At 40.3% G+C, this 19,750-nt stretch overlaps 1 non-coding gene across 1 annotated transcript; it reads left to right on the forward strand.

The window, feature by feature from the left end:
• Nucleotides 1-14,912: 14,912 nt before the first annotated feature.
• LOC112082381 lies at nucleotides 14,913-15,019 on the forward strand. The gene has a single exon (XR_002897047.1). It is a non-coding gene; the product is annotated as a small nucleolar RNA R71 (small nucleolar RNA).
• The last annotated feature ends 4,731 nt before the right edge of the window (nucleotides 15,020-19,750 follow it).

A 19,750-nucleotide genomic window follows, 5' to 3' on the forward strand; every position in this document is an offset into this window, starting at 1 on the left:
AGGAGGACTGGGCTTGCGCTCAATAGCCTCCTGGTCTGAAACGTTTGGGCACAAGTTAATCTGGATGCTGTATTTTCGTGCGGGTTCTATATGGGTGGCTTGGATCAGGAGTCCTCACCTTTCTCGCTCGAGTTTCTGGTCGTTAAATGAAAACAATTACGCCTACTCTTGGATGTTCCGCAAAATCCTAAAGCTTCGCCCTAAAGCTATCTCCTTTCTGAGGATTAATGTTTGTAGCGGTGAGGAGACCTTTTTCTGGTGGGACCCCTGGACCCCCTTTGGTCCTCTTCGTGATTACTTGGGTTCCGCCGCGCCTTCGTATCTTGGTATCCCTTTATGCTCTCTGGTTAAGGACTGCCGTTCTCTAGATGGTTGGCTCCTCCCTTCAGCGAGATCGCAGGAGCAGCTAAACCTGCTCTCTTTCATCACCACTTTGCCAAGGTCCTCAAATTCCGATTTTCCTTCTTGGAAATGTGGTAATGATAATGGTAACGCCTTCTCTTCAAAGAAAGTGTGGAATCTTACTTGCCAGGTTCGTCCCCTGGTTCCTTGGTTCTCTCTGATCTGGAACAATGCTGCGATTCCAAAGCATGCTACTTCTGCTTGGTTATTCACTCTTAACAGAAACCCAACTTTAGATCGTCTGATTGTGTGGGGGATGGATTCAGAACCAACATGTATCCTTTGTGGTTCAGGAGATGAATCACGTAACCATCTATTCTTTGAGTGTTCCTTTTTATTTGTCATCTGGAAAGACATTGTTCTTCGGCTGGGTCTCTCACTGCCGTTGTCTTCCTGGCCGATCGTTCTGGATTGGATTCCTAATGTTCCAACTGACAGAGCTCGCTGTCTGGCTCTTATCCTCGGTTGGCAAGCAGTGATATACGAGATTTGGAAGGAGAGAAATCGCCGGTTCCACCAAGGTGTTACTCTCCCTCCAAATGGTGTTACGCGTAGAGTGCTTCAGGTCCTTAGGGACAAATCCACTGCGCTTAAACTAAGTGAGCACGTCTGGGGGCAAGAAATTTTACAGCTCTGGTCTTCTTAAGATGTGTTTCTCTCTCTCTTCTTTCGTTCCTTCCTCTTCCGATGGTTTAGTCATTTGTGCTGTGCAAATGTACTCTTCCCCTCTAATTCTGTTTATGGTTTTCGTATTTCTGGTTGATGTTATATGGTTGTTGTGGTTCTAATCTGATTCCTGTAAGAATATTTGATATTAATGAAGGCCCTTTAACAAAAAAAAAAAAACAAAAACAAAGCTTTTCTTCTCGTTCTTCATTATCATGTCTTATCTCTTTTACAAAAAGTATATCACATATTTATAGCAAATTAAAATACATAAAATAATAGAAAAGTAAGTCGGTAATACTAAAGAAGCAGTTGATGTGCTACGAGGTCAAATTTTACATTTAATAAAAGAAAAATAAAAGCCGTAAGTGCACAGCTAATCAATGGTAGTACTTAAGGATCGAATCTACAGGGATTTGTGTGCCTAGTATTTTTCTACGATTTCTAAGTTTATGTCTAGATTAAATCAGTTTTAAAAGGTTGTTTTTTGTCACGGATTAAACTAAAACTAAAGAAATCAAATGAATCTATCCTAGAAAGCAAATAGAAAATCGAATGGAAGCAAATGAAACAAGTAAAAATTCACACTAAAGCAAATAAAATGCAGATCTAAGAAAGCAAGTAACTATCGATTGGTTTGTAAACAGTTGTTAAAAACGCTGGACTTTCGGGAATTCTACAGTGATCATAATCAGTTTCAACACTAGGGATTTTAGATTGGGATTGACGGATATCAAAATATTAGGGTTCTAGAGCTAGAGTTTGGTGGTATGACTACGTCACCGTCGTGATCATAACCATCTGTTTCTCGTAACCCTGACCAGTAGGTTTTCACTCTGACCCTGGAAGGGAGTACACAGGTAGGTTTTGTCGCAGGTACAAGAGCTGCACAGGACTCGTCAGTACTCACGATTTCGCCGCAGATAGGTTTCCACTCCTACTGAAAAATTGCCTGTTTCATTCTAGGTCTGATATTTAATGAAAACTTTCGCAACACTTACTATCTAGATCAGATACGAGATGATCCATCAAACATACATGCATTAAAGATGAGAATAAACTGAGAACATAGTTAAAATCTCTGATCTAAAAACCTAGATGTCTTAATCGATTATGAGAGCTACTTTCGGGAACCCTATGCCCAACTCGGGATCTCCTCAGCCATGGCTGAGGTCGACATCATCATTGGTTTTCATGAAAGCAATCAAAAACAGTAAAGAAAAGAGATGAAAGAAAGCTTCTCTATTGATGAACTCAGTGTTGAAGAATCTTCTCTAAAAATCGCATAAAACGGCTGGAAAAAGGGTTTCTGTAAAATTATGAAAGGTTGTTGCTAAAAACGACCTAAATGACAAGTATTTATAGTTTTCAATACTCCAAAGTCTCTAGATTCCGGAATTGAGCATGGGAAATGACTTGGGCTTCAGAAATGGGCTTCAGAAATGGGCTTCTTAAGTCGGAGATGTCTAGCCGCGATCGCGTGAGGTGTGACCTTGGCAAATGAGGGCTTGGCCGCGGTCACGTGGCTCTAGCCGTGGTGGATGGGCTGCTGGCCGCGGTGGTGTGGCTTGCCGGCCGTCTTCAAATGTCTTTGGGGCAAATGAAATATCTTGAGATCCAACCGTTGGAATGTCTCCAAACCAAGTGTATTTGAAAGCTGGTTGAGTCTTCTATTAATTGTCCAATTTTGAGGGTGATCGGACGGTGAGAAGGTTGTCATCTCTCCATGAGAGTTCTGATGGTCGGAATTTATCCAAAAGAATCTTTTTGTTCCAATTTGCACATCTTTCTCCCAAATTACCTGAAAAGTCTTTTGAAATCTGAAAACATAGAAATCCTTTGAAAACCTTTGAAAATGGAGTAAAAATACCTGCAAAATATATTAAATTGATCCTAAAAAATGGTCAAAATCTAGTGTTATCAATTCCTCCAGACTTAGACTTTTGTTTGTCCTCAAACAAAACAAAAACCAAATCTCGGTGAGAGGCTTGAAAACGCAGGAACTAACAAAATCTCAGAGACCAAACTTCTAGACTAATACCAATCATCATGCATCAATCGGGAATAGCCTAGAAAATTCTCACTAAAAATACAGGCATAACTAGTCCGTTAATCCGTCATGCAGAAATCTATTGCACTTAGATTTAACTTTCAGTCAACTAGCTCTTAACATTCATTAAATTTTTTTGTGGTTCTCATCAAAGAAAATATAAACAAGGCGATCTAGGCTAGGTATCAAAAGGGGCCATTTTAGGGGTAAGGCTTAATGTGTTTATGGGTTACCTGAACATATGAAGGATGCCATATATTATGAAAAACCGCAAGAGATAATGAAACTGTTGATATACACAGTTTTCAGTCACTTTATTCTTGCCATAAATTTATGGTCTTCTTCCTCAGGTTCTCTCCTAACTTCCTCAGACTTAGACTTTTGTCTATCTTTCAAAACCATAGCTCCATAGAAGAATAGTGGTTGCCTTTGCTCCAAATAATTTCGATAATCTAAGACTAGAGTCATAGAGAGCACAAAATTACCAATAAGAATGAGTTCTATGAGGCAATATAAAGCTTGATAAGGTTTCTGATACTTTTCCTTCCTAATTTCATTCAGTATTTCTCTTGAGTGACTGAAAACTGCGTCGTTCCTCTTTTCTCTGACGTTTATGCACATATTTGCTGATATAAACTAAAAAGAGAATGCATGAAGTTTTAAAACAAGGGGTTTGAGTTTAGGGTATGGTACTAGATAAAGATGAACTGGACATCTAGGACGACAAAGAGTGGTAAAAATGAGGAAAAATACGTCCTAGATGTATATCTCGATGCCTGCCTATAATCAATGATGAAAAAATTATATATCAATATTAAGGTTAAATAAAATGAACTAGTATATCCTGTCAGAAAGACTTTCCATGAATAGAAGTCCTCTGGTGGGAGTTCATAGTGCAAGTACTTTAGCTACCGCCTAGTTGTGCTAACCAAAAATGAGCTATCATGCGTATTGTAAAAGCGTGCAAGTCTAAATCATCATAGTTTTGTGTCAAACATTCCTGAAAATACTAAAGGTCGCATATGTTACATATTAAAATTTAAAAAGTACTTGAAATTGAAAAACAAAACAAGAAAATGATTATTACGGATAGACATCCTCCCGCAGACTTAAATCACACTGTCCCCAGTGTGAAAAAGTTGGTGAGAAGATGGTAAATAAAAGCGATATAGTCTAAAAATAAAAGAAAAGAAAATGATGATAGAACCGTGATTGTGGTTGATATGTCCATAATTTACAATATTTAGGCCGCATTTTAGAGTCCAAATCATGTGTTATCTCGTATATTTTAGGTCCTTAGGCGTTGATTTAGACCTTAGGATATGCATTAGGTCCCAATGTATCTTTGCATGGTTTGGAGTCTTTATCAGGTGATTTGGAGGTTGTTTGGAATTCAAGAGGTGTGATCATTGAAAGGGTGAAGAAAAGGATTAAAAATGGTGAAAACGGCTTAAAGGGATTTCTCGGCAAAAGCATGTACCGGCTGGATTAGTTTATCGGCTAAAAATGCTATCGGGTGATTTCTCTCGGCCAAAAATCAGTATCGGGTGAAAATATTATCGGGTGAAGTTTTATGCCGAGACAGGATATTTTTATCGGCTAAAAAGCTTACCGCGGTACACGATTCTCGGATATTTTCCTTACCGCGGGAAGCATTTCTCGGCTAAAACATGTTTGCACCTGCGCACATCAAAGATTGCAAATCCGGGGAAGTTTCTGGTCCGAATCAGTTAACGGGGTCTTCATCAAAATTGGAGATGATCGAGTCAAGATTTCAGAACAGTTGGAGTTGCTAAATTCGGAGCAGAGAGATATCGCCACCGGGAGACACACTTATCTCGCACGCATTCTAAGGCTGATTCTATGAGCTTCAAAGATCACGTGGTATGATGCCTTTCTAGTTCGAATTAGTTGTCGGAGACTTCATCAATATTCAAGGTCTTTGAGTTCTATTTCCAGAAAACTTGATATCACCCGATTTGAAGCTCTGATCTGAAAGATATCGTCACTGGAGTGAATACAGGTCCAGGAACTATTTTATTACCGTTCCGATGCGTTGCAAAGATGAGCAATCCGGGGAGCCTTCTACTTCTCAAGATCTGATAGCTTCTTCACTAAAATTTGAGCTGAATGAGTGATCTTGATCGTGGAGTTGGTTTCAAGTCGTTTGGAGTCATGTGCTGAAAGTTATTGCAACCGGGAGACAAGCGGGTCGGTACAAGCTTCAAGAGCTGCGACATGTGCTAAGTGTTTATACAGGCCTCGGTGTCGTTCCCTCGACATTGCCTAAGCCGAGTCTTATTCCCTGAAGCTTTTTGGTCCAGACCTCGTGCTAACCCCTCGGTGTATCAAGACCGAGGTACACATGCTGAGAATACAAGTTGAAAATGACTAAGTGTTGGAACTAGACCTCGGTCTCAAGACCTCGGCATTGCATGTCGGACCTCGTCTCCCTTGATCCCTCGACTACCAAGCCCCTCGGCATGGCTATGTCGAGGTCCCTTGTCACGAAATCAGAATCAAGAACCAAGCTGATCTAACGAGTGCACGTGAAGATGAATCAAAGACTAGGGTTCATGCATGTTCTTGGTGAGTTCTTCATCTTGATCTTTGCTCACATGCACCCCTCAACGTCTATGCCTCGGCATTGGACTCTCACACACCGAGGACCTAACCCATGCACCCAAGAAGACCGGTTCAGTACCCGGTTTGTTCTGGGCTGACCCGCATCACTTAGCTTCAATATATATAGTTTTTAGGACTAAAACCCTACTTATCTTATCTATTAATTATCCTGTTCTATCTTTGAGAACTTCCCTCTTTTGTGAAAACTTGCTTCTTTAATCACATATCTCGTTTTTACATAAAGATCATGTTCTCCTTCATTTCTTTTCATCATCATCAAATCTTCTAATTATGTCTAGCATCACATCTCGTAAAGGATTAAGTGTGCTCTTCATGATTAGTGTGTAATTTCATTATGAGGTTTTAGATAGGTAGATTAGGGTGCTGAAATGCTAGATTAGCGAGTTTAGGTTCTAGATCTGCATCATTCATTCTCTATTAATCCGATCTCTATGCTGGATCCATGAACATCACATGTGGTCTAGATCTGAGGTATTTCACGCCTGAGAAGTGTTCGCTAAAATACCTGAACCAGGTTTAGTAGAGGTTTAAGAGTCTTTAATCATGATAATGATAATTTGCTTCTCTTAAATGACTTATTGAACTGATTCTTAATGCTTTCTAATTCATGCTTCTCAAAAGGGATTTTGGTATGAAAGAGGATTCGCATAGAAGTTTAATGCCTTCATGAGAGGATTATCTTATTAATGAGTTCATGTTAAATGAAGTTGCTTGATCATTTGGTTCATTAACTCGCTGATTTAGCATGGAAGTACCCGAGTCCTTTATGCTGTCTAAGACCTTTATTTCATCATTCATACATCAACCGCTTATTTATCTTGTCTATCTTGTTTGTTTATTTTGCATCTTGTCTTAGTTATAATCTTGCTTTATTTTGCACTTAGTCTAGAACAAAACCCATTTCTTGATTATGCTTGACTTAAGATATAAGCATCTTAAACTAGTGTCTACCACAAGCATGGATTGATACCTCTTCATTACTACAGTGAAAGGGGATTTATAACCCTTGCACAAGACCTAAAAAGTCTTAGTTATCAGTGGTGAAATAACAATGAAGTGCTGATCGATCAATCTTCCTCTAATGTGTCTGCCTCAAATTGGTGCTGTTCCTGCAGGAAGATGATGACGCGCTCAAAACTGTGTGTGTGATGATGTAGATGATGAAGTATGGTCGGTGGAAACTGATGGCTGATAGTGAGCACGTTGTCACGGGCCGATTCCTCCCTGAACCAAACCGTGCGGCCTTAGCGCTTTACTGCCCCACGCACACACTAAGTCAGCCTCCCAAACTCGGACCTTGGTACTTAGAGAGAGAAAGTGACATTTCTAGAGAGAGAAAGGGAAGAGAACTCTTATTGCTTAGAGAAAACTTGGATGCTTACAAATGAAAGAGCTCATCCCTTTATATAGAAGTCTCTCCCAAATACTTCATTAAATAAACCTACCACCTACCAACTACTCTCATTTACTCTACTCTCCCAACTACCAACTACTCTCTCTAGACCCAACAAAAACGTTCCACAAGGTTCTAGAGAGTTCCAGAAATACATAAAGGAAAGAAAGCATAAAAACGACTAAGTGTTGGGCCATAACCCCCTGGTTTCGACCCGTCTTGTCCCAGCATGTCCCATTATTGCCTAAGCAAAAATTTGGGTGTGACAACGTGCTGCAGCTTCGTCGCGCTTCACCTTAGCCACTATGTATTATCTGATAGTGAATGGCAGGCGAAGTACAGAAGGTAGAAACTCTTTAGATCCCCGAGTCCATCGTGGGCGTGCTCCATTACATAGTCTCGGGACTGATTCTGAATGTAAGTAAACTCAGTGCTCCTTGGTGCCAGTATAATACTTGTAACCGAACCTGTCTGGGTTGAAACTGGCACGAGAGATAGTGTGATCGCGAGGGAGATAGAGTAGGTCATACCAGACGTCGGAAAGTAGATCATCAGATGAGAAATCAAATCCTACGGCCTCGCCACCTCGTGGGCTGTAGTGGAATCTCTACCGCGCTCCTCGTGCACATCGGTTACGTTGCTGGCGTCCTTGGTGTTCTTCTTCGCCATTCTTCTCCAACAAGCTTCTCCTCTGTTCCGGTCTAACTTCGCTCTGATACTACTTGTCACAGGCCGATTCCTCCCTGAACCAAACTGTGCGGCCTTAGCGCTTTACTGTCCCGCGTACACACTAAGTCAGCCTCCCAAACTCGGACCTTGGTACTTAGAGAGAGAAAGTGACGTTTTTAGAGAGAGAAAGGGAAGAGAACTCTTATTGCTTAGAGAAAACTTGGATGCTTACAATTGAGGGAGCTCATCCCTTTATATAGAAGTCTCTCCCAACTACTTCATTAAATAAACCTACCACCAACCAATTACTCTCATTTACTCTACTCTCCCAACTACCAACTCTCTCTATACCCAACCAAAACATTCCACAAGGTTCTAGAGAGTTCTAAAAATACATAAAGGAAAGAAAGCATAAAAACAACTAAGTGTTGGGCCATAACCCCCTGGTTTCGACTCTTCTTGTCCCAGCATGGCCCATTACGGCCTAAGCAAAAATTTGGGCGTGACATCTTCCCCCGCCCATTTCGGTGATGCCCTCGTCGTTGTGGGTGCCTTGAGCTGCTCCCCGTACCGTCGCATCCTTCATCCTGGTTCTGTGACCTCGGTTATTCCCTGCTTTGCGCCCGACTCATCCCTGCTCTACTAGTCCGCCTTCGGACTGTCTCGGACAGAGTTGTCTTGCTTGTCTCCATGTCCCGGCTGGGTGGAATTCCCTTGATCCACAATCTGCACCGCCGTGATATGTTACGTTCCGTTTGCCTTTCTAACCGTACCGCTCACGGTAGGAACCACGGAAGATCCACCCTCCTCAAGGGTATAGACCACGTTCAAGCTGGGCACTGGTACTGCCCCAACTTTCTCCATGAAATCCAGCCCGATCACAATCCCATAGTCGTCCATCGGACCTACCGTAAAATCAACCCGATCTTTTCATGCTCCTATCCGGAAATCTACTCCGCGTGCAAATCCGGTAAGCAGTCGAGCCTCCAAGTTCACCGTCTTGATTGCGCTCGGACCCTCAGTCCAGGTCAGACCCAGTCTTTGTACTTATCCCTCAGAGACAAAGTTGTGCGAAGCCCCATTGTCTACCATCTCCTTGGGCTTCTTTCCGTTGATCTGAGCCTCAACGTACATAAGCCCCTTGCTTGATTGTTTTTGCCCCAACTTGGTTACTAGTGCGTTGAGGAGTTGTGTCGAAGGCAACCTCTCCGGTTCATTATCTTCATCCTCCTCCGAACCATGCTTCTCCACAATCGCAGACAATGACCCTAACTTTGGACATTCTTTCATTAGGTGCGGCCCCTTTCACACATGACATCCGCCTTTCAGGGTAAAGGACCTCTTCCTTCGTTCATACTCCCGGCTCGAGCTCATCCCGTCAGCCTTTGAGTATGACCCCTTCCCCGATGTATAGTGTGACCCACACTCACTCCCCCTTGGACTGGCTAGTCTAGAATGCTGATTACTTTCGCTGCTCCTGGCTATGTACCCGCAGTCATTCCCCCTCGGACTGACTGGTTGTGAGCTTCGATCTTCTCTCCCACCTTTAGCTGGATACCAACCTTGCCTCTCATAGGACTTGGGTCGGTCTGGGATGGAAAAGTCAGATAAAGACTCGGCTGCTGCAATGGCTTCATTCACAGAATATACTCCCCGCCTCTGCAACTCTTGCTTGGCCCATGGTTGAAGCCCATCGATGAAGTAAAACACTGAGTCATCCTCACTCGTGCTCGGGATCTGTAGCAACAACGCGGTAAACTCCATCACATAGTCTCGGATCGTACCTTTTTGGTGAAGCTCCCTCAACTTCTTCCGCACCTGGTATACCACGTTTTCGGGATAGAACTGCCTCTTCAAGTCCCGCTTAAACTTGTCCCATGTGTCAATCCGGACAATCCCTCGGACGATCTCCGCATGTCGCCTTCTCCACCACAACATAGCCATCTCTGCCAAATATGAAGTTGCGGTCTTGATCTTCGACCCCTCGTAGGTAAGACCAAGGTTCTCGAAAGATTGTTCCATCTCCCACAAGAAATTCTCAACTTCCTGAGCATCCCTCACGCCCTTGAACCATGCCGGCCTTTGAAACTCTACCCTAGCCGCTATCGTCTCGGTGATCCCAGCCCCTCCGTTTGCAGCCGCGTGCTTACACAATACCAAATCTTCATGTACCTCCCCGAGGCTGTTAAGTATCTCCCCAATATTATCTTTCAAGATTTGGACGGCTCCCATCACCGTTTCCTCAAACTTTGCGAACCAGATGTCCCTCTCGATCGTGTTTTGTTTGGCTCGCTCCAACTCATCAAACACGAGCTTCTCCATCTCGGTCGTATCATGCTCGACCCTCTCGAGCCGTGATCCAAGCTTCTCTACCGCATTGCCCAACGCCTCCTGAGTAACGCTCTTATCCCGCCTTGCCACCTCATGGGCTGTAGTGGTATCTCTACCGCGCTTCCTCGTTCACATCGACTACGTTGCTGGCGTCCTTGGTGTTCTTCTTCGCCATTCTTCTCCAACAAGCTTCTCCTCTGTCCCGGTCGAACTTTGCTCTGATACCACTTGCCACAGGCCGATTCCTCCTTGAATTAAACCGTGCAGCCTTGGCGCTTTACTGCCCAGCGCACACACTAAGTCAGTCTCCCAAACTCGGACCTTGGTACTTAGAGAGAGAAAGTGACGTTTTTAGAGAGCGAAAGGTAAGAGAACTCTTATTGCTTAAAGAAAACTTGGATGCTTACAAATGAGGAAGCTCATCCCTTTATATAGAAGTCTCTCCCAACTACTTCATCAAATAAACCTACCACCTACCAACTACTCTCATTTACTCTACTCTTCCAACTACCAATTACTCTCTCTAGACCCAACCAAAACGTTCCACAAGGTTCTAGAGAGTTCCGGAAATACATATAGGAAAGAAAACATAAAAACGACTAAGTGTTGGGCCATAACCCCCTGGTTTCGACCCATCTTATCCCAGCATGGCCCATTACGGCCTAAGAAAAAATTTGGGCATGACAATGTGCTGCAGCTATGTCGCGCTTCACCTTAGCCACTATGTATTGTCCAATAATGAGTGGCAGGCGAGGTACAGAAGGTAGAAACTCATCAGGTCCCCGAGTCCATTGTGGGCGTGCTCTATTACATAGTCTCGAGACTGATTCTGAAGGTAACTAAACTCGGTGCTCCTTGGTGCCAGTACAATACTTGTAACCAAACCTGTCGGGATCGAAACTGGCACGAGAGATAGTATGATCGCGAGGAAGATAGAGTAGGTCATACCAGACGTCGGAAATTAGATTATCAGATGATAAATCAAATCCTACGGCCTGTAGTATGGCTGTAATAGCGCTCCCATAAGCAGTAGTAGCATCCTCACATCCATGTAAATCATGCTTCACCTTCACCATGTTTTGTGCAATGATCCAGGCAAAGTAGGCGAGTCGAGGGTTGTCCATAAATGGTGCCTGAAGTGTAATGAGCTCGGTCTTCAGGACACACCCCGTGTTGGTTCTAGAGAAAATCGTGTGTGCTAAGAGTTTGTGCACTCACTACGGGATGAGTAAGAAAAGCTGACTTGGATCTCCCGCTATCATAGACGCCATGACCCATCTCTCTCCATAAGTCAAAATCAGGCTCTTCTTCAAGGTGAATGCCATCAGTGTATGGAAGCTTAAGAGCTTCACAAAGTGCAGAAATGGTGAGTGAGTAGGAGTGTCTGCGGATAAAGAATGATTAAACACCGTCAGATGCTCTGGGGCTCCTCCTCTTTGTGTGGTGAAGGGTGACGGTTGCTAAGAATTCGAGAACTAGCTCGGCATAAATTGGAATATTCAGCTCCATGTAAGGTCTCAGCCTAAGTGCATTGATGTACCAGATGCCATCTTCTCTAATCCCAAGCATCTCGAGTGTATGATAATCAATGCAGGGCGTTGGTTTGATGTTCAGCTTCTTGAACCGCCTTGCATAATCAACTCTTGGGTTAATCTCCTTCCCATTGTATCTGATCTTTGGTGGCTCGGGAATCACATGGGCTTCTCTTGAGTGTTGGAGTATTCTCATCACTCGACCTCTTTTTCTCGGTCTAGCTCGCTCAGGATGTACTCTCCAAGAGTACTATCATCGGGTATCACTTCGGAGCTGTCAACTGTGCGACGACTTCTTCGAGGCTTGGTTCGTTCCATTTCCCTACAAGACAAGGTAATTCTCGGAAAAGGAGTGAATATGGATGCTGAGTCTAACATATTAACGATCAGGGATACTAATCAGAGTATCGGGAGATTAGTTAAATCCGCAAGCAAGCATAATTGAAATCAATTCAAAAAATCGAGTAGTTCATGACCAGATTTGGATTTGTGATGTTATTGACATAGAAATTTTCTAAAAATTGGTTCAATTGAGCAATTTCCATGCCAAATCAATATGTTACCTAATATTAATCACTAATCACACAAGATTTGATCAAATTCATCAATTTTGCTAGTCTAAATTCGATTTTGAAAAAGCAGGTAGAATCCAAATTTCAAAATTCTCAATTCCTCTTAAACCAAGTGTTAAAATCGATTTCCAGATAACCTAGAAGGCTAATCTATTATTCTCCACCACTAATAAACCTAGATTTTAGCTTTTTAAGAAAACCCTAAATTCGCAAATCAATTAAAAATGGCGAGTTTGAGCTTCATACCGTGCTGGAAATAGAGATTTAATGATAGATTTGAAATCATCTTTGAAAAAGAGTGAGTTTTGGTCCAAGAATCTCTTAAAAAACTTAAGAATTGAAAAAGATGTTTTATCTCCTAAATCTCCAAGTCTTTTGGAAGAGAAGAGAAAATGAAGTTTTGATCCAAAAAGTGTGTTTCCTTTCTTTAAAAAGCGTTTTTGTGGCAAAAACGGGAATTTTTGGGAATTCAAAAGCTTGCAGAAACTTACCTTACTTGTTTGTTACGTAACCGGGAATTACAAACTTACAGAAAATCGGAATGAACTCTCCCGAGAATGTTCCGGGAATTATCAGGAATCACCGGAAATCTCTGAGAAGTAACATCGGAGGTTCCGTCTCAACGACCAATGGCCGCGGTCAGGAGACGCGCGACCGCGGTGAACAAGGGTCCGGCCGCGGTCACATTCATGGTGCCACGGTCGAACATGTGTTGGCCCCGGGTCGATTGGTCGCAACCACGGCCCAGTTTCCTGCGGCCTGCATCCATCATTCAGGTTTTTGCCGAGCCGAGCAGCTAAAACTTCTCCTTCTTTTTAGGTTTTTCTATTTTTCTGATTTTTTTTGTTTTTTGTTTTATAAGAGTACCTGAAACTAGAAAGAACATAAATTGAAAAAAGGAAAAGAAAACTAAAAGAAAGTGTACCTAAATGGGTTGCCTTCATTAAACGCTTTTGTTTTGAGTCGTTTAGCTCGACTTAGGCTTAAAAGATCAGGCTGGATGAAATGACACTCCACTTGATGTGCCTTTATCATTTCTAGGTCCTGGAGGTTCGGCTTCTTCTTCTTGTAGCACCAAGTTCTTTCCTTTACTCTTTTTTTGGACTTTAACGTTGTTCAGGACCCTCTTTGTGTTCTCGATCAGTTCTTGGATCTGTTCCTCACTAGACTCTGTTGAATATGGTGGAATGATTATCTTGACTTTTGCAAAAAGTCTTGGCTTCTCCTTGTCTTTCTCCTTTGGCCGCTTTCCTTTGTTTGGAGCATCGTCTGGGACAGTGGGATCAAACTTCTTTCGGTCCACATTCAGAAAGCAGCATGCCTATTTGCATGATCGATTACTGCTCCTACTGTAGCTAAAACCGGTCACCCGAATATAAGTGGTCTCTCTTTGTCTTAATCCATTTACAGAATTCGGAAATCTGCTGGAACAATCTTGTTCCCAACTAAAATTTGCTGGTCATGAATCGCCCCTTCGGTATCTTTTTGAGATGAATCTCCAAAGATCACCTTAACCGTCGTTGTCCTTAAGGTCTTAGACATGATGTTGACATTGGCTCCGGAATCGCATAAATAGTCTGTGAACTTGATTCCTGAAATGAAATATTTGAAAGAAAAACGTCACGGGTCATCGGCTTTTGTTAGCCTTTGAAGGGGGAACGTTGAGATACCTTACATGGTGGTTGCTTTGCATCGACATTCTTGTAGAGAGGTATAACGAATGGGGTTTCCTTGTCTTCTCCATCGGTTTCGGCTCCTTCTTCGGGCAATGTAGTGATGGCATTGCAAAATCTCTTGGGATTGTCTTCAACTCTCCCAGGAGAGCTCCATTTTGTCTATTCATAGAATCAGCTGTTTGGGTAACTTGGATGTCTAGCTTCTTGACGTGAGAAGATAAAGCTTCAAACTTCCTGTTCAGATCATTGTACATGCAATCGACTTTCACGTTTATGTCTTTAGATGCCTTCTTGTTTGTCATAACAAGCTATTGGATAGACTGTTCAAGTCTTCCTAATTTCGAAGCTAGCTGGTTTGTTGTAACTCCCTGCTGTTGTCCAAATTGATTATTGAATCCTGTACCTTGATAGTTATATGGTTGTCGCGGCTGAAAAACTCCAGTCCCTCCGAAATTTCCACCTTGGAACCTGTTTTGGAAGGGTTTCTGCTGCGGTGGATAATGCTGGTCTTGAGCATTCTCCACATTTGGATTTTGGTAAGAGAGATTGTTGTAGTTTGCATTCCAGAAGTTGTTGAAACCATTGTTGAAACGATTCAGATACGGTGCTTGTGCTCCTACATAGTTCACTTCTTCTTCTTGAAAGGTTGGATTAATGTGATCAGATTCACAAGGTCCTTCGTCTTCTACGCCAGTGTTGGTCTCACAAGCATGGATTGGGCGATTGTGGCTTTTTAAAAGCTGGCTCATCATGTTCTTCAACTCGGTTATCTCCTTGTTATCCGTTCTGGTCGGCTTCGTCGATCGATCGTATTCCAGACAGTCATTGCTATTGGCTTGAGCCAAATTTTCGATGAGGGCTCTTCCTTGTGCTATCGTCTTCTGTCCAAAATCTCCGTTGTTGGCTGTAGCAAGTGAAAGTTTGTATTTTGGTTACTAACCTCTGTAAAATGTGCTCAGCAGGCTTGATCCGGGAAATCCATGGTGACGGCAGTCATGTTCATACTCCTTAAAACACTTCCAGGCTTCATAAAAAGGTTCAGCCGGTCCTTGCTGGAAACTTGAGATATTGGTTCTCAGTAAGTTCAACCTTGACTTGGTATAGAAGTGGTTCAGAAAAGCAGTTTACATTCTTTCCAATTAGTGATCGATCCTACAGACAAAGATTTTAAACAAACAGTGAGCTTTATCTGCTAATGAAAAAGGGGACAACTTACACTTAAGATAGTCTGCTGGAACTTGGTTTGTCCTCATCATGCTGCAGATTTCTTCAAAGAGTTCAATGTGATCCATTGGATGTTCAGAAGGAACTCGATGGAACTTGTTTTGTTTCACCAAAGAGATGATTTGAGGCTTGACTTCAAACTCATTCCGGTTCAGGAATGGTACTTGAATTGCAAATTGATTTTGAAAATGCTGAGTAGGTGCATCAAAATCAGCTATGCGATGGTTCCTGGCTTGTCTCCGGTGTTGATTTGCTTGCTGAACAGGGCGGTTATTGCGTCCATTTGGCTGCAACTCCTGGTTGTTACCATCGGCTACATTGATAGGTGCATCGAGGTCTTCGCGTTATTCTCTCTCTCGGTTTTAAGGATTTCTTGGAGGGATCTCATTCTCTTCTCCATCTTGTCGAGCATGATCACCTTCTCTGTGATCATCTTCTCCATTTTCACCATGTTTGGACCCATCTTGGTCCATGTTTAAATTGTGGTTAACAGGATTTCGTCGGCCATTCCTTGCGTTCATCTAAGTCTTTGAAGTTTTCTTCTATATCTGTCTATCTCGTCTAGAATTAGAATGTTTTCTACAAGTCTGCGCCTGATATTCATGCAATTCAGAGAAAAACAAAAGAACGGAAAGATAATTCAACAACTTAAGAAGGAAATAGAGATCAGATGTCTAGAACAGAAATTAGAGCAAGAAAAATAAAAAGGACAGCGAAACAAATCCCCGGCAACGGCGCCAAAAACTTGATGTGCTACGAGGTAAGGGAACAAGTTTTACCCTTAATAAAAACAAATGAAAGCCGTAAGTGCACAGCTAATCAGTTGTAGTACTTAGGGATCGAATCCACAGGAATTTGTGTGCCTAGTATTTTTCTATTTCTAAGTTTATGTCTAGACTAAATCGGTTTTAAGGGGTTTTTGTTTGTCACGGATTAAACTAAAACTAAAGAAATTAAATGAATCTATCCTAGAAAGCAAGTAGAAAATCGAATGGAAGCAATTGAAACAAGTAAAAATTCGAACTAAAGCAAATAAAATGCAGATCTAAGAAAGCAAGTAAATATCGATTGGTTTGTAAACAGTGATTTTAATCGGTTTCAACACTAGGGATTTTAGATTGGGATTGACGGATATCGAAATATTAAGGTTCTAGAGCTAGAGTTCGGCAGTATGACTATGCCACCATCGTGATCATAACCAACTGTTTCTCACAACCCTGACTAGTAGGTTAATTTCCACTCTGGCCCTGGAAGGGAGAAAACGCAAGCGCTGCGCAGGACTCGTCAGTACTCACGATTTTGCCGCAGGTAGGTTTTCACTCCTACGGAAAAAATCGCCTGTTTCATTCTAGGTCGGATAATTGATGAAAACTTTCGCAACACTAACTATCTAGATCAGATACGAGGTGATCAATCAAGCATACATGCATTAAAGATGAGAATAAACAGAGAACATAGTTAAAATCCCAGACCTAAAAACCTAGATGTCTTAATCGATTATGAGAGCCCCTTTCGGGAACCCTATGCCCAACTTGAGATCTACTTAGCCATGGTTAAGGTCGACATCATTATTGGTTTTAATGAAAGCAATCAAAACAGTAAAGAAAAGAGATGAAAGAAAGCTTCTCTATTGATGAAATCAGAGTTGAAGAATCATCTCTAAAAATCACATAAAATGTCTGGAAAAAGGGTTTCTGTAAAAGTATGTAAGGTTGTTGCTAAAAACAACCTAAATGACAAGTATTTATAGTCTTCAATACTCCAAGGTCTCTAGGGTTTCTGAATTGAGGCTGGGAAATGACTTGGACTTCAGAAATGGGCTTCTTAAGTCGGAGATGTCTGGGCGCGGTCACGTGAGGTGTGACCGTGGGAAAGGAGGGCTTGGCTGCGGTCGTGTGGCTCTGGCCACGGTGGATGGGCTGCTGGCCGCAGTCACGTGGCTTGCCGGCCGTCTTCAAAGGTCTCCAGGGCAAATGAAATATCTTGAGAACCAACCGTTGGAATGTCTCCATACCAAGTGCATTTGAATGCTGGTTGAGTCTTCTATTAATTGTCCAATTTTTATGGTGATCAGACGGTGAGAAGGTTTTCGCCTCTCCATGAGAATTCTGACGGTATGAATTTTTCCAAAATTTTTTTTTTGTTCCGATTTGCACCTCTTTCTCCTAAATTATATGAAAAGTCTTTTAAATTCCGCAAACATATAAATCCTTTGAAAATCTTTGAAAATACAGTAAAAACACCTGCAAAAGATATTAAAGTGATCCATAAAAAGGGTCAAAATCCGGTGTTATCAGCGGTGGTGGATAATTATCCATTTCTTACACTCTCCGTCGAAATGATCATACTTCAAGTTCATCCATCTCCAAATGAATCCCACTTAAGAACCAACAACGTATCTAATTAACCAATTTTTGGGCCTTGTATTACACAACAAATCCTTTAGTGGACTCTTAATACCCCCTATGATGATGGCTTTTCTTGCTCATTTATCTTAAACAGATTTTCACTTATTTGGGTATAATTTGAGAACTGCTTAAAGAAATAAAACCACCATATCTAATGAATTCATTCAAACAAAAATGGTGATTCATCTCTCATGATGGTTTTATTTTATTTATTTTCTTTAAGATGTGCTATATATGAAAAATTTCTGGTTTTTCCACATAAATTTTTCAGTAATATTTCATAATTATTACACCAAGATGACTTAAATCTGTTATGTTGTATATTAGTAAACTTCAGATTTACTATCTTAAATTTTTTTGCCATTTTTATGTATGCCTACATCAATTTTTTTTCTACAATGTTTCCCTCAGCTGGAACATTTTGTTATTTTAAAATATCTAGCTTTTCTGGAGCGTTTTGCTTATCGAAAGCGTTTCACTCTTTTGGAGCTTTCCATTATCTGTAAATTTTTCTCTTCAAAATTGTTTAGTTCTTCAAGAACTTTTATTTTTTCATGAGTTTCTAACTCTTCTGGAGGTTTTTAACTCTTGAAACTTCTGTAGCTTTTTAACTCTCTTTTGGAGTTTTTAACTCGTAAAGTTTCAGAACTTTTAACTTTTCAGGAGCTTTTGAAAAATTTTAAAAAATTGTAAGTTATTTCAGAAGTTCTGACTTTTAATATCTTTTACCATATTGTAATCGATAGAATAAATTAAATAGTTAAACATAAATAAGTAACTAAATATGTATTTAATAACTATATGTAAATCAGTTAGTTTATATGTTAATTGTCTTCTTAAAAATTAATATAATTTTCTTTCTTTAAATCTCCTAGAAGTTTAACATTTCCGTATTCTTTGATGCTTGATTATAACAAGGTTTATAACAAAGTATCAAAGAATTACGCAAATAATAAATTTTCAAGGGATTTAAAAAAAGAAGTTTATATTAATCTTTACATGATAGTGATAATAATGGATAATCAATGGAGAGTATTATGAAACTGGATTATAATTATTCATTACTATATATAATAATAATAATTCTTGATGTTACCGTCTTAGTTTAACCGACTTATCTCTTTATAAATATGTCATCATCCTTTGTAAGTTGTGAAGTAATTAGAAAACTTACTCTCTTTCTTACCTTCTCGTTACTTTCTCATTTTCACAATATAATAATATATAATATATAGAAGCAAATACAGATATATATATATATATATATATATATATAACACATCTTATCCGTAAATAAGTTATAGTTTATAACAAATTTCTATTTTTTATTATTTTTGCTATTTACATAATTTTTTATTTATTTTTAACACATTTTTATATTGAATAATATTCATTAAACCTGATACAAATGTGTTTTTATGTAAACCAAATTGATAAAAAAAAAAATAGAAAACAAGAATGGTGATTGCATAAATCCACACAGTGGCGGACCCACTAAGAAGCAAGGTGGTCATGTGATATCTCATAAATTTTTATAAAATTAATTTTGTACATGAGTTTATGAAAAATCAATAGCATTGTTGGTAAATACTAAATACTGCTAATTGAACCCCCTAAATCCAACTTCAAACTCCTGCTACAACCAACTTGATATTATTTATTTTTTTATTTGATAAATTGACCCCGATTAAAAATAATTACGGGTCTGCTACTGATTCCACATCTCCAAAAAGAGGAGAAGAGCTGCAACAGTTTAGTCAAGAATTTTTATAATAAGCCCATTTGGTGAGTTTTGTAGTCTTGGAACATTGTAATTCTGTAGATAATACCAAGTTGGACATCCTCTCTAGTAAATTTTATTTGAAAACATAATTTTCATTTACTAAATTTATGGAAATATAAATCGTATATACGACATACATACAAAAATAAGAGTTTAACTGATTTTGTCACATCGCAAATTCTTTATCTTTCTTGGCAGGTAGAGTATTTACCCTTGATTACACAGATTAATTTTAAAAAGTTTGGTATGTTGTGTAATCATTGTAAAATTCAAAATAAAAATCTATCTTTCTTATTAGTTTTAGATTATATCGTATACAATTATAGGCCATTATTTGAACAACAATTCATAATAGGTAGAAAAAAATATCTTCTATATAATAATGTTAAATTATATAT

This window comes from Eutrema salsugineum, unplaced genomic scaffold, assembly GCF_000478725.1.
Source record: "Eutrema salsugineum unplaced genomic scaffold, Eutsalg1_0 scaffold_8, whole genome shotgun sequence".
In the NCBI taxonomy this organism is placed as follows: Eukaryota; Viridiplantae; Streptophyta; class Magnoliopsida; order Brassicales; family Brassicaceae; genus Eutrema; species Eutrema salsugineum.